The sequence below is a fragment of the Hydractinia symbiolongicarpus genome, chromosome 9, assembly GCF_029227915.1.
Source record: "Hydractinia symbiolongicarpus strain clone_291-10 chromosome 9, HSymV2.1, whole genome shotgun sequence".
Lineage (NCBI taxonomy): Eukaryota > Metazoa > Cnidaria > Hydrozoa > Anthoathecata > Hydractiniidae > Hydractinia > Hydractinia symbiolongicarpus.
In genome coordinates, this window is record NC_079883.1 from 8,009,308 (window position 1) to 8,023,041 (window position 13,734).

The 13,734-nt window shown below is 40.0% G+C and overlaps 1 protein-coding gene and 6 non-coding genes across 7 annotated transcripts in view; 5 read left to right on the plus strand and 2 right to left on the minus strand.

The window, feature by feature from the left end:
• Positions 1-13,734, plus strand: part of LOC130657762 (histone H2A-beta, sperm) — a 198,997-nt gene that overhangs the window by 140,760 nt on the left and 44,503 nt on the right. The window lies entirely within an intron of this gene.
• On the plus strand, positions 3,093-3,284 carry LOC130660676 (U2 spliceosomal RNA). Its single transcript, XR_008987873.1, has one exon. It is a non-coding gene; the product is annotated as a U2 spliceosomal RNA (small nuclear RNA).
• LOC130659620 (U1 spliceosomal RNA) lies at positions 3,470-3,634 on the plus strand. Its single transcript, XR_008986825.1, has one exon. It is a non-coding gene; the product is annotated as a U1 spliceosomal RNA (small nuclear RNA).
• Positions 3,985-4,103, minus strand: LOC130659659 (5S ribosomal RNA). The gene has a single exon (XR_008986863.1). It is a non-coding gene; the product is annotated as a 5S ribosomal RNA (ribosomal RNA).
• On the plus strand, positions 8,969-9,160 carry LOC130660677 (U2 spliceosomal RNA). The gene has a single exon (XR_008987874.1). It is a non-coding gene; the product is annotated as a U2 spliceosomal RNA (small nuclear RNA).
• LOC130659621 (U1 spliceosomal RNA) lies at positions 9,346-9,510 on the plus strand. Its single transcript, XR_008986826.1, has one exon. It is a non-coding gene; the product is annotated as a U1 spliceosomal RNA (small nuclear RNA).
• Positions 9,861-9,979, minus strand: LOC130659671 (5S ribosomal RNA). Its single transcript, XR_008986875.1, has one exon. It is a non-coding gene; the product is annotated as a 5S ribosomal RNA (ribosomal RNA).

The following is a 13,734-nucleotide window of genomic DNA, read 5'->3' on the forward strand; positions in this document are numbered from 1 at the left end:
ATAAACAACATCCATAGCGGTAACGGTCTTGCGTTTAGCGTGCTCTGTGTAGGTTACAGCATCACGAATAACATTCTCTAAGAAAACCTTCAGTACACCTCTGGTTTCCTCATAGATAAGGCCAGAGATACGTTTGACACCACCTCGTCGAGCAAGACGTCGAATAGCAGGTTTTGTGATTCCCTGAATGTTATCACGAAGAATTTTTCGGTGACGTTTAGCACCTCCTTTTCCCAATCCTTTACCTCCTTTTCCGCGTCCAGACATATTGATATAGTTGCGTACAGAACGAGTACAAAAACAACGTTTGAGTTAACAGAATTCAGACAGCTTTAAAAAGAGGCCATAAAATTACCTACTGCTCGTGGAAACACCCTAATTAACCAATAGAGTTGCGTCATTACAAAATGTTCCGAACATTTTGTACATTTTTTTAAGTAAAACTGTAGTTTTTTTAAAAATTCGTGGTCTTAATGTTTCAGTAAGGCAATAAATTTGGCATCGTTGGAATTCGCCAAACCTTCTGCTACTTACTAAAAAAAAAAAAAAGTCAAAAGCTTTTGTGTATCAGAAGATACAGCCGTTTTCCCGTAGCCAAAAAACACAGATTTTATAAAAATGTTAAAGTAATGAGCGTAATGTCATTATGCAGCCAATCAGAAATTACTTTCTTAGCACCAATCAAATGGTTTGTTTTGAACCTTAGCTGTCAATCAATATGAGAAATAAAACTTTGGCGCGATAGTGCATTTTAGACCGTCTTGTGTATCCGTACTACATCGACTTCTTAAAATATGGCTCGTACAAAGCAAACTGCACGTAAATCTACTGGAGGAAAGGCTCCACGAAAACAACTCGCCACTAAAGCTGCGAGGAAAAGCGCACCAGCTACTGGAGGAGTGAAAAAACCACATCGTTACAGACCTGGTACAGTTGCTCTCAGAGAAATCAGAAGATACCAGAAGTCAACCGAGCTCTTGATCCGCAAGTTGCCTTTCCAGCGTCTTGTGCGAGAAATTGCTCAGGACTTCAAAACAGATCTGCGATTCCAGAGCACAGCCGTTATGGCTCTGCAAGAGGCTTCTGAAGCGTACCTTGTTGGCTTGTTCGAGGATACTAACTTGTGTGCCATTCACGCAAAACGAGTTACAATCATGCCTAAAGACATCCAGTTGGCAAGAAGAATTCGTGGGGAACGTGCCTAAGCATCTTACCAAACAAAAAACGGCTATTTTTATAGCCACACATCCATAAAAAATATTACGGCTAGCTTTTTATATCAAACTTTGTTCTGCTTTCTGTTTAAATTTTATGCTACATAAAAATTTTATGCTACATAAAGTTTGACAATGTTAAAAATATGAAGGGCAAGAAAAGTAAAAGCAAGAAAATAAGAAATTTAAAAACGAAAATACTTAAACTTAGGGAATCTAATCTTAAAATTACTCTTTTTTAACTGTTTAAGTGACTTAAACAAGTTTAACTTTGTACCAAGATAATGTTTTTTTGTAAATGTGTGGCTATAAAAATAGCCGTTTGTTAATGTAATAGCCAGATACACACAAATTATTTTTTTGCGGTCTTCTTTGCTGCCTTTTTGGGAGTCTTTTTGACCTTCTTTGCTGCAGGTTTTTTAGCAACAGGCTTCTTTGTGGGTTTCTTAGCTGCTGGTTTCTTAGCCGAGGCTTTCTTTGTGGCAGGCTTCTTTGCTGCTTTCTTTGGCGTGCTCTTCTTTGCTGGCTTCTTTTTTGGTGTACTTTTCTTTGCAGTAGGCTTCTTTGCCGTTGGCTTTTTTGCTGCGGCCTTTTTCTTAGGTTTTTCTTTTTTTACCTGACCTAGCTTGAATGATCCAGAAGCACCAGTGCCTTTAGTTTGAATCAAATCGCCTGATGTTACTCCTCGTTTAAGAGCCATTTCCAGATGATGATCTGAGTTTTCAGCAACTTTGTAATTTGCATGAATATATTTTGTAATAGCTTGGCGAGATGAACCACCGCGTTCCTTTAGGGTAGCGATAGCAGCCTTGATCATGTCCACATATTTAGGGTGATCAGCTGTCTTCTTTGCAGCAGGTTTCTTCTTGGGTGCGATTTTCTTTGGAGAAGCTGCTTCACTCATTTTTAATGTTTTCTTACAACAATCCAACGATAAACGATGCTTGTTATCACAGTAGAAGTATACTAAACATTACCGTGTAAATGAGATATAATTTAAGACGGTGCGAAGTATGCGGACGTAAAAGTACCACTCCCGGGAATTGATTTGGCGCGAAAACAGAAATGTGTGTTTCTGTACATCGTATAATGTCCGTTTTGGGAGCCGCGACTATGCGAAAGCATGTTAATTTTTATTTGTAGCACGACGCAATAGTCTGAAAGAGAAGCTGCTGGAGTTTGAGGTCTTCAGCATTACATCTACTCTGTTAATTTGGGCTTCTTCCGCGCCCGTGTTAGGATTTTCATAAAGCGTTCTTTGGTTTGCGTTGCGTATGTCGGCCTACATCATCGACACGGCCTGTTTCCGGCTATTAGGAGCAATTCATATATTGGGCACTGCGTTTCGACTTTTTTATTAGACCACAGTAAAAAAATTCACTCACAGAAGTCCCTTTCTTTCATGGCTACAAACACGAAGAATTCTGTCGTAAGTAAAACGAATGCGCAAGCCAAAATAACGATGGGGCGAAGTCATAAGCATCGCCCTGTGGCCCAATGGATAAGGCATCTGACTACGAATCAGGGGATTCCAGGTTCGACTCCTGGCAGGGTCGCACTGTCGCATTTCGGCTGCATGGTCTACTGTGTAACGCGCGCGCACGTTCTGGCGTAATGCGTTGATAAACGGAATGTACGCAGTCATATTGGAAAGTAATATCACGCACTTAGTATCGTCGCCTTTGTTAGCATTCATGTAAGTTACCATCCACTCGCTACAGTCGCTCTCCATCCTACGGCTAAATCAACAGCCGTGATTTTTACTATGTCGCCGTCCATCCGTACGCGGTGACAGTTGTAAGCTTTACAGTAACGTGACATGCTCCACAAGCAGTTACGGTGTGTGGACGATGCCTATCATGGCAACGCTTGTTCTTTATCGCTTCTCGGCCTAATGGCTAAGATCAAGTGTAGTATCTGTTCTTATCAGTTTAATATCTGGTAGGCCATTCTCTGAATGGTCAGTATATTAATCTGATTTTTGGCCTTGGGTCATGGAGGTGGATTCATTCACGCCGTGACCACGGGTTGCCTTGGTGTTGCACTATTACCGATGGCGGCCCACATAAGCAATAAAAGAATAATAGCAGTCCTCTTTCCGACGGCACTCTGCATAGTCTACGGCGGGAACAAAACGCGTACACTGGGGGAGAATACAGCCTATGCCCCGCGACACGGCAGTTTATAACACACTCAAGCCACAAGCATTAACAAACTTTGAAGGGTACCCTCATGCTACGGTGCAGTTCCAACTCATACTTACCTGACGGGGAAGTAAAGACTGATCAATGAGGGTTTTCTTCCAGAGTGAGGCTCTTGCATTGCACTACGCTTGGGCTGACCTCTGCGATTACTGCAAACGTCAGTAACTCGACCGTACAATTTCTGGTAGTGGGGGCCTGCGTCCGCGCTCGCCCCCTCCTTAAGTCAAAATGAATGAGCTTAGAAAAGTTGCGCGGCCAAATGTCGGTGGTGACTTAAACGCTAAGGTAAAACCTCGCTTGGCTGTTACGAAACGTGATTGCGATATAAGTCCTCGGAAGGCGGCGGAATTTTATTTTATTTGCCATTCCGTCAGGGTTATTGGATGATCGGCAATAGATCGAGTTTGTATGCATTTGAAAGCTCTTTTTTCTCGTACTATCACCTGAAAATGTCGTAGGAAAATGTCATAGGAAACACTTTCAACAACCGCCACGTTCCTTAATTGTTATAACAAGAAATATATCACAGCACCATTGAAATGAAAAGGCAACAAATGAAAATGAAAAGCCTACGACACCGGGAGTTCCCAGGCGGTCCCCCATCCAAGTACTATCCCGGCCCGACGATGCTTAACTTCCGTGATCAGACGAGAACGGGTGTGTTCATCGTGGTATGGCCGTAGACATTAGTAGGGGCAAATACGTGCAATTTATTTTGACGTTGTGATCAAATTTTTTTATTTAATTTCTTTGAGTTACTTAGGACAAGGCGTATGCATGGATTATCTATTAGACTTTAAGGTTATAGTTTTGTGAAAAAAACAATGTTTTTTTAAAGATGTGTGGCTATAAAAATAGCCGTTGTTTTCTGAGTGTAGCGGTTTACTTCTTCTGTCCTTTGTCGTTCTTCTTTGGGAGTAAGACAGCTTGAATGTTTGGCAAAACACCACCAGCTGCAATGGTTACACCGCTCAAAAGTTTGTTTAATTCTTCATCATTACGAACAGCCAATTGTAAATGTCTTGGAATAATCCTAGCTTTTTTGTTGTCTCTTGCTGCGTTACCAGCCAACTCCAATATCTCAGCAGATAAATATTCCAAGACGGCTGCTAAGTAAACTGGTGCTCCAGATCCAATTCGGTTAGCATAGTGCCCTCTACGAAGGAATCTATGCACTCTACCGACTGGAAATTGAAGTCCAGCTCTTGAGGATCTTGTCTTGGCTTTAGCCTTAGCTTTTCCACCTTTTCCACGTCCAGACATAACTGCGATTTGATTTGTAAGTTAATACAAAAACGTACGAATATTTAACGTAAGTGTTAACGAAATAAACTTTACTCGTTTTTTCATCATAAAAATAGGATCGAAATCATGTTTTTTTAACCAATCATAATTAAGTATTAAACAAAAGATTTTTTTTTTAACCAATTAAATTGCGTATCGGCGTTTTCGGATCGAATTCGATCCGATTTTTTTACTTATAAACAAAAAGTTTTGACTTGCAGTTTAATGCTTATTTACAAGTTAAGTAGCAAAAATTTTTAACCATGTCTGACGCAGCAGCTAAAGGAGGAAAACAGGCACCTAAAGTAGCCAAGAAAGGTGAAAAAAGAGCCGGCAAAAAAGGAGGAAAGATTGGTGGAACTGGTGAAAAGAAACGCAAGAGAAAGAGAAAGGAAAGTTATGCTATTTACATCTACAATGTTTTGAAACAAGTTCACCCAGATGTCGGAGTTTCAAGCAAAGCTATGAGCATCATGAACTCATTTGTCAACGACATCTTTGAGCGCATTGCTTCCGAAGCTTCGCGTTTGGCTCTTCAAAACAAAAAGTCGACCATCTCTTCTCGTGAAATTCAAACCGCAGTACGTCTTCTCTTGCCTGGAGAACTTGCAAAACACGCAGTCAGTGAAGGAACAAAAGCCGTCACAAAATACACAAGCAGCAAGTAAACCAACGTCTACCAAACACAAACGGTCTTTTTTAAGACCACACATCTTTAAAAAAACATTTACTTGGCGTCACTACAAGTTAACCGAAGTTAATAAAACTTCTAAATAATGTGCTTAAGAACACTAGCCTACATTTAAAATACTTCCCCATGTGTGTGTGTGGATTAGCTTCACTTTTCATACGTATTATTAGCTGTACTTGCAGAAAAGACAAGTACATTGATCCATGTTATTGCTTACATTTAACTTAACCCAGCTTTTCACGGAAACACTCCCAGGCAAATTAACCCTACAAAGTATTTCTAAATTTTTTTTGTGTCATATATGACATAGTATCGTATAGCAATAAATGTAACTGTGACAAGACTTTACACATTGTGTAATTTGGAAGCGTGCACAAAGTAATGTTTTAAAAGATTTGTGGCTATAAAAATAGCCGTTTTTGTTGAGCAATGACAACGCTTAACCTCCGAATCCGTAAAGAGTTCTTCCTTGACGTTTTAAGGCATAAACAACATCCATAGCGGTAACGGTCTTGCGTTTAGCGTGCTCTGTGTAGGTTACAGCATCACGAATAACATTCTCTAAGAAAACCTTCAGTACACCTCTGGTTTCCTCATAGATAAGGCCAGAGATACGTTTGACACCACCTCGTCGAGCAAGACGTCGAATAGCAGGTTTTGTGATTCCCTGAATGTTATCACGAAGAATTTTTCGGTGACGTTTAGCACCTCCTTTTCCCAATCCTTTACCTCCTTTTCCGCGTCCAGACATATTGATATAGTTGCGTACAGAACGAGTACAAAAACAACGTTTGAGTTAACAGAATTCAGACAGCTTTAAAAAGAGGCCATAAAATTACCTACTGCTCGTGGAAACACCCTAATTAACCAATAGAGTTGCGTCATTACAAAATGTTCCGAACATTTTGTACATTTTTTTAAGTAAAACTGTAGTTTTTTTAAAAATTCGTGGTCTTAATGTTTCAGTAAGGCAATAAATTTGGCATCGTTGGAATTCGCCAAACCTTCTGCTACTTACTAAAAAAAAAAAAAGTCAAAAGCTTTTGTGTATCAGAAGATACAGCCGTTTTCCCGTAGCCAAAAAACACAGATTTTATAAAAATGTTAAAGTAATGAGCGTAATGTCATTATGCAGCCAATCAGAAATTACTTTCTTAGCACCAATCAAATGGTTTGTTTTGAACCTTAGCTGTCAATCAATATGAGAAATAAAACTTTGGCGCGATAGTGCATTTTAGACCGTCTTGTGTATCCGTACTACATCGACTTCTTAAAATATGGCTCGTACAAAGCAAACTGCACGTAAATCTACTGGAGGAAAGGCTCCACGAAAACAACTCGCCACTAAAGCTGCGAGGAAAAGCGCACCAGCTACTGGAGGAGTGAAAAAACCACATCGTTACAGACCTGGTACAGTTGCTCTCAGAGAAATCAGAAGATACCAGAAGTCAACCGAGCTCTTGATCCGCAAGTTGCCTTTCCAGCGTCTTGTGCGAGAAATTGCTCAGGACTTCAAAACAGATCTGCGATTCCAGAGCACAGCCGTTATGGCTCTGCAAGAGGCTTCTGAAGCGTACCTTGTTGGCTTGTTCGAGGATACTAACTTGTGTGCCATTCACGCAAAACGAGTTACAATCATGCCTAAAGACATCCAGTTGGCAAGAAGAATTCGTGGGGAACGTGCCTAAGCATCTTACCAAACAAAAAACGGCTATTTTTATAGCCACACATCCATAAAAAATATTACGGCTAGCTTTTTATATCAAACTTTGTTCTGCTTTCTGTTTAAATTTTATGCTACATAAAAATTTTATGCTACATAAAGTTTGACAATGTTAAAAATATGAAGGGCAAGAAAAGTAAAAGCAAGAAAATAAGAAATTTAAAAACGAAAATACTTAAACTTAGGGAATCTAATCTTAAAATTACTCTTTTTTAACTGTTTAAGTGACTTAAACAAGTTTAACTTTGTACCAAGATAATGTTTTTTTGTAAATGTGTGGCTATAAAAATAGCCGTTTGTTAATGTAATAGCCAGATACACACAAATTATTTTTTTGCGGTCTTCTTTGCTGCCTTTTTGGGAGTCTTTTTGACCTTCTTTGCTGCAGGTTTTTTAGCAACAGGCTTCTTTGTGGGTTTCTTAGCTGCTGGTTTCTTAGCCGAGGCTTTCTTTGTGGCAGGCTTCTTTGCTGCTTTCTTTGGCGTGCTCTTCTTTGCTGGCTTCTTTTTTGGTGTACTTTTCTTTGCAGTAGGCTTCTTTGCCGTTGGCTTTTTTGCTGCGGCCTTTTTCTTAGGTTTTTCTTTTTTTACCTGACCTAGCTTGAATGATCCAGAAGCACCAGTGCCTTTAGTTTGAATCAAATCGCCTGATGTTACTCCTCGTTTAAGAGCCATTTTCAGATGATGATCTGAGTTTTCAGCAACTTTGTAATTTGCATGAATATATTTTGTAATAGCTTGGCGAGATGAACCACCGCGTTCCTTTAGGGTAGCGATAGCAGCCTTGATCATGTCCACATATTTAGGGTGATCAGCTGTCTTCTTTGCAGCAGGTTTCTTCTTGGGTGCGATTTTCTTTGGAGAAGCTGCTTCACTCATTTTTAATGTTTTCTTACAACAATCCAACGATAAACGATGCTTGTTATCACAGTAGAAGTATACTAAACATTACCGTGTAAATGAGATATAATTTAAGACGGTGCGAAGTATGCGGACGTAAAAGTACCACTCCCGGGAATTGATTTGGCGCGAAAACAGAAATGTGTGTTTCTGTACATCGTATAATGTCCGTTTTGGGAGCCGCGACTATGCGAAAGCATGTTAATTTTTATTTGTAGCACGACGCAATAGTCTGAAAGAGAAGCTGCTGGAGTTTGAGGTCTTCAGCATTACATCTACTCTGTTAATTTGGGCTTCTTCCGCGCCCGTGTTAGGATTTTCATAAAGCGTTCTTTGGTTTGCGTTGCGTATGTCGGCCTACATCATCGACACGGCCTGTTTCCGGCTATTAGGAGCAATTCATATATTGGGCACTGCGTTTCGACTTTTTTATTAGACCACAGTAAAAAAATTCACTCACAGAAGTCCCTTTCTTTCATGGCTACAAACACGAAGAATTCTGTCGTAAGTAAAACGAATGCGCAAGCCAAAATAACGATGGGGCGAAGTCATAAGCATCGCCCTGTGGCCCAATGGATAAGGCATCTGACTACGAATCAGGGGATTCCAGGTTCGACTCCTGGCAGGGTCGCACTGTCGCATTTCGGCTGCATGGTCTACTGTGTAACGCGCGCGCACGTTCTGGCGTAATGCGTTGATAAACGGAATGTACGCAGTCATATTGGAAAGTAATATCACGCACTTAGTATCGTCGCCTTTGTTAGCATTCATGTAAGTTACCATCCACTCGCTACAGTCGCTCTCCATCCTACGGCTAAATCAACAGCCGTGATTTTTACTATGTCGCCGTCCATCCGTACGCGGTGACAGTTGTAAGCTTTACAGTAACGTGACATGCTCCACAAGCAGTTACGGTGTGTGGACGATGCCTATCATGGCAACGCTTGTTCTTTATCGCTTCTCGGCCTAATGGCTAAGATCAAGTGTAGTATCTGTTCTTATCAGTTTAATATCTGGTAGGCCATTCTCTGAATGGTCAGTATATTAATCTGATTTTTGGCCTTGGGTCATGGAGGTGGATTCATTCACGCCGTGACCACGGGTTGCCTTGGTGTTGCACTATTACCGATGGCGGCCCACATAAGCAATAAAAGAATAATAGCAGTCCTCTTTCCGACGGCACTCTGCATAGTCTACGGCGGGAACAAAACGCGTACACTGGGGGAGAATACAGCCTATGCCCCGCGACACGGCAGTTTATAACACACTCAAGCCACAAGCATTAACAAACTTTGAAGGGTACCCTCATGCTACGGTGCAGTTCCAACTCATACTTACCTGACGGGGAAGTAAAGACTGATCAATGAGGGTTTTCTTCCAGAGTGAGGCTCTTGCATTGCACTACGCTTGGGCTGACCTCTGCGATTACTGCAAACGTCAGTAACTCGACCGTACAATTTCTGGTAGTGGGGGCCTGCGTCCGCGCTCGCCCCCTCCTTAAGTCAAAATGAATGAGCTTAGAAAAGTTGCGCGGCCAAATGTCGGTGGTGACTTAAACGCTAAGGTAAAACCTCGCTTGGCTGTTACGAAACGTGATTGCGATATAAGTCCTCGGAAGGCGGCGGAATTTTATTTTATTTGCCATTCCGTCAGGGTTATTGGATGATCGGCAATAGATCGAGTTTGTATGCATTTGAAAGCTCTTTTTTCTCGTACTATCACCTGAAAATGTCGTAGGAAAATGTCATAGGAAACACTTTCAACAACCGCCACGTTCCTTAATTGTTATAACAAGAAATATATCACAGCACCATTGAAATGAAAAGGCAACAAATGAAAATGAAAAGCCTACGACACCGGGAGTTCCCAGGCGGTCCCCCATCCAAGTACTATCCCGGCCCGACGATGCTTAACTTCCGTGATCAGACGAGAACGGGTGTGTTCATCGTGGTATGGCCGTAGACATTAGTAGGGGCAAATACGTGCAATTTATTTTGACGTTGTGATCAAATTTTTTTATTTAATTTCTTTGAGTTACTTAGGACAAGGCGTATGCATGGATTATCTATTAGACTTTAAGGTTATAGTTTTGTGAAAAAAACAATGTTTTTTTAAAGATGTGTGGCTATAAAAATAGCCGTTGTTTTCTGAGTGTAGCGGTTTACTTCTTCTGTCCTTTGTCGTTCTTCTTTGGGAGTAAGACAGCTTGAATGTTTGGCAAAACACCACCAGCTGCAATGGTTACACCGCTCAAAAGTTTGTTTAATTCTTCATCATTACGAACAGCCAATTGTAAATGTCTTGGAATAATCCTAGCTTTTTTGTTGTCTCTTGCTGCGTTACCAGCCAACTCCAATATCTCAGCAGATAAATATTCCAAGACGGCTGCTAAGTAAACTGGTGCTCCAGATCCAATTCGGTTAGCATAGTGCCCTCTACGAAGGAATCTATGCACTCTACCGACTGGAAATTGAAGTCCAGCTCTTGAGGATCTTGTCTTGGCTTTAGCCTTAGCTTTTCCACCTTTTCCACGTCCAGACATAACTGCGATTTGATTTGTAAGTTAATACAAAAACGTACGAATATTTAACGTAAGTGTTAACGAAATAAACTTTACTCGTTTTTTCATCATAAAAATAGGATCGAAATCATGTTTTTTTAACCAATCATAATTAAGTATTAAACAAAAGATTTTTTTTTTAACCAATTAAATTGCGTATCGGCGTTTTCGGATCGAATTCGATCCGATTTTTTTACTTATAAACAAAAAGTTTTGACTTGCAGTTTAATGCTTATTTACAAGTTAAGTAGCAAAAATTTTTAACCATGTCTGACGCAGCAGCTAAAGGAGGAAAACAGGCACCTAAAGTAGCCAAGAAAGGTGAAAAAAGAGCCGGCAAAAAAGGAGGAAAGATTGGTGGAACTGGTGAAAAGAAACGCAAGAGAAAGAGAAAGGAAAGTTATGCTATTTACATCTACAATGTTTTGAAACAAGTTCACCCAGATGTCGGAGTTTCAAGCAAAGCTATGAGCATCATGAACTCATTTGTCAACGACATCTTTGAGCGCATTGCTTCCGAAGCTTCGCGTTTGGCTCTTCAAAACAAAAAGTCGACCATCTCTTCTCGTGAAATTCAAACCGCAGTACGTCTTCTCTTGCCTGGAGAACTTGCAAAACACGCAGTCAGTGAAGGAACAAAAGCCGTCACAAAATACACAAGCAGCAAGTAAACCAACGTCTACCAAACACAAACGGTCTTTTTTAAGACCACACATCTTTAAAAAAACATTTACTTGGCGTCACTACAAGTTAACCGAAGTTAATAAAACTTCTAAATAATGTGCTTAAGAACACTAGCCTACATTTAAAATACTTCCCCATGTGTGTGTGTGGATTAGCTTCACTTTTCATACGTATTATTAGCTGTACTTGCAGAAAAGACAAGTACATTGATCCATGTTATTGCTTACATTTAACTTAACCCAGCTTTTCACGGAAACACTCCCAGGCAAATTAACCCTACAAAGTATTTCTAAATTTTTTTTGTGTCATATATGACATAGTATCGTATAGCAATAAATGTAACTGTGACAAGACTTTACACATTGTGTAATTTGGAAGCGTGCACAAAGTAATGTTTTAAAAGATTTGTGGCTATAAAAATAGCCGTTTTTGTTGAGCAATGACAACGCTTAACCTCCGAATCCGTAAAGAGTTCTTCCTTGACGTTTTAAGGCATAAACAACATCCATAGCGGTAACGGTCTTGCGTTTAGCGTGCTCTGTGTAGGTTACAGCATCACGAATAACATTCTCTAAGAAAACCTTCAGTACACCTCTGGTTTCCTCATAGATAAGGCCAGAGATACGTTTGACACCACCTCGTCGAGCAAGACGTCGAATAGCAGGTTTTGTGATTCCCTGAATGTTATCACGAAGAATTTTTCGGTGACGTTTAGCACCTCCTTTTCCCAATCCTTTACCTCCTTTTCCGCGTCCAGACATATTGATATAGTTGCGTACAGAACGAGTACAAAAACAACGTTTGAGTTAACAGAATTCAGACAGCTTTAAAAAGAGGCCATAAAATTACCTACTGCTCGTGGAAACACCCTAATTAACCAATAGAGTTGCGTCATTACAAAATGTTCCGAACATTTTGTACATTTTTTTAAGTAAAACTGTAGTTTTTTTAAAAATTCGTGGTCTTAATGTTTCAGTAAGGCAATAAATTTGGCATCGTTGGAATTCGCCAAACCTTCTGCTACTTACTAAAAAAAAAAAAAGTCAAAAGCTTTTGTGTATCAGAAGATACAGCCGTTTTCCCGTAGCCAAAAAACACAGATTTTATAAAAATGTTAAAGTAATGAGCGTAATGTCATTATGCAGCCAATCAGAAATTACTTTCTTAGCACCAATCAAATGGTTTGTTTTGAACCTTAGCTGTCAATCAATATGAGAAATAAAACTTTGGCGCGATAGTGCATTTTAGACCGTCTTGTGTATCCGTACTACATCGACTTCTTAAAATATGGCTCGTACAAAGCAAACTGCACGTAAATCTACTGGAGGAAAGGCTCCACGAAAACAACTCGCCACTAAAGCTGCGAGGAAAAGCGCACCAGCTACTGGAGGAGTGAAAAAACCACATCGTTACAGACCTGGTACAGTTGCTCTCAGAGAAATCAGAAGATACCAGAAGTCAACCGAGCTCTTGATCCGCAAGTTGCCTTTCCAGCGTCTTGTGCGAGAAATTGCTCAGGACTTCAAAACAGATCTGCGATTCCAGAGCACAGCCGTTATGGCTCTGCAAGAGGCTTCTGAAGCGTACCTTGTTGGCTTGTTCGAGGATACTAACTTGTGTGCCATTCACGCAAAACGAGTTACAATCATGCCTAAAGACATCCAGTTGGCAAGAAGAATTCGTGGGGAACGTGCCTAAGCATCTTACCAAACAAAAAACGGCTATTTTTATAGCCACACATCCATAAAAAATATTACGGCTAGCTTTTTATATCAAACTTTGTTCTGCTTTCTGTTTAAATTTTATGCTACATAAAAATTTTATGCTACATAAAGTTTGACAATGTTAAAAATATGAAGGGCAAGAAAAGTAAAAGCAAGAAAATAAGAAATTTAAAAACGAAAATACTTAAACTTAGGGAATCTAATCTTAAAATTACTCTTTTTTAACTGTTTAAGTGACTTAAACAAGTTTAACTTTGTACCAAGATAATGTTTTTTTGTAAATGTGTGGCTATAAAAATAGCCGTTTGTTAATGTAATAGCCAGATACACACAAATTATTTTTTTGCGGTCTTCTTTGCTGCCTTTTTGGGAGTCTTTTTGACCTTCTTTGCTGCAGGTTTTTTAGCAACAGGCTTCTTTGTGGGTTTCTTAGCTGCTGGTTTCTTAGCCGAGGCTTTCTTTGTGGCAGGCTTCTTTGCTGCTTTCTTTGGCGTGCTCTTCTTTGCTGGCTTCTTTTTTGGTGTACTTTTCTTTGCAGTAGGCTTCTTTGCCGTTGGCTTTTTTGCTGCGGCCTTTTTCTTAGGTTTTTCTTTTTTTACCTGACCTAGCTTGAATGATCCAGAAGCACCAGTGCCTTTAGTTTGAATCAAATCGCCTGATGTTACTCCTCGTTTAAGAGCCATTTTCAGATGATGATCTGAGTTTTCAGCAACTTTGTAATTTGCATGAATATATTTTGTAATAGCTTGGC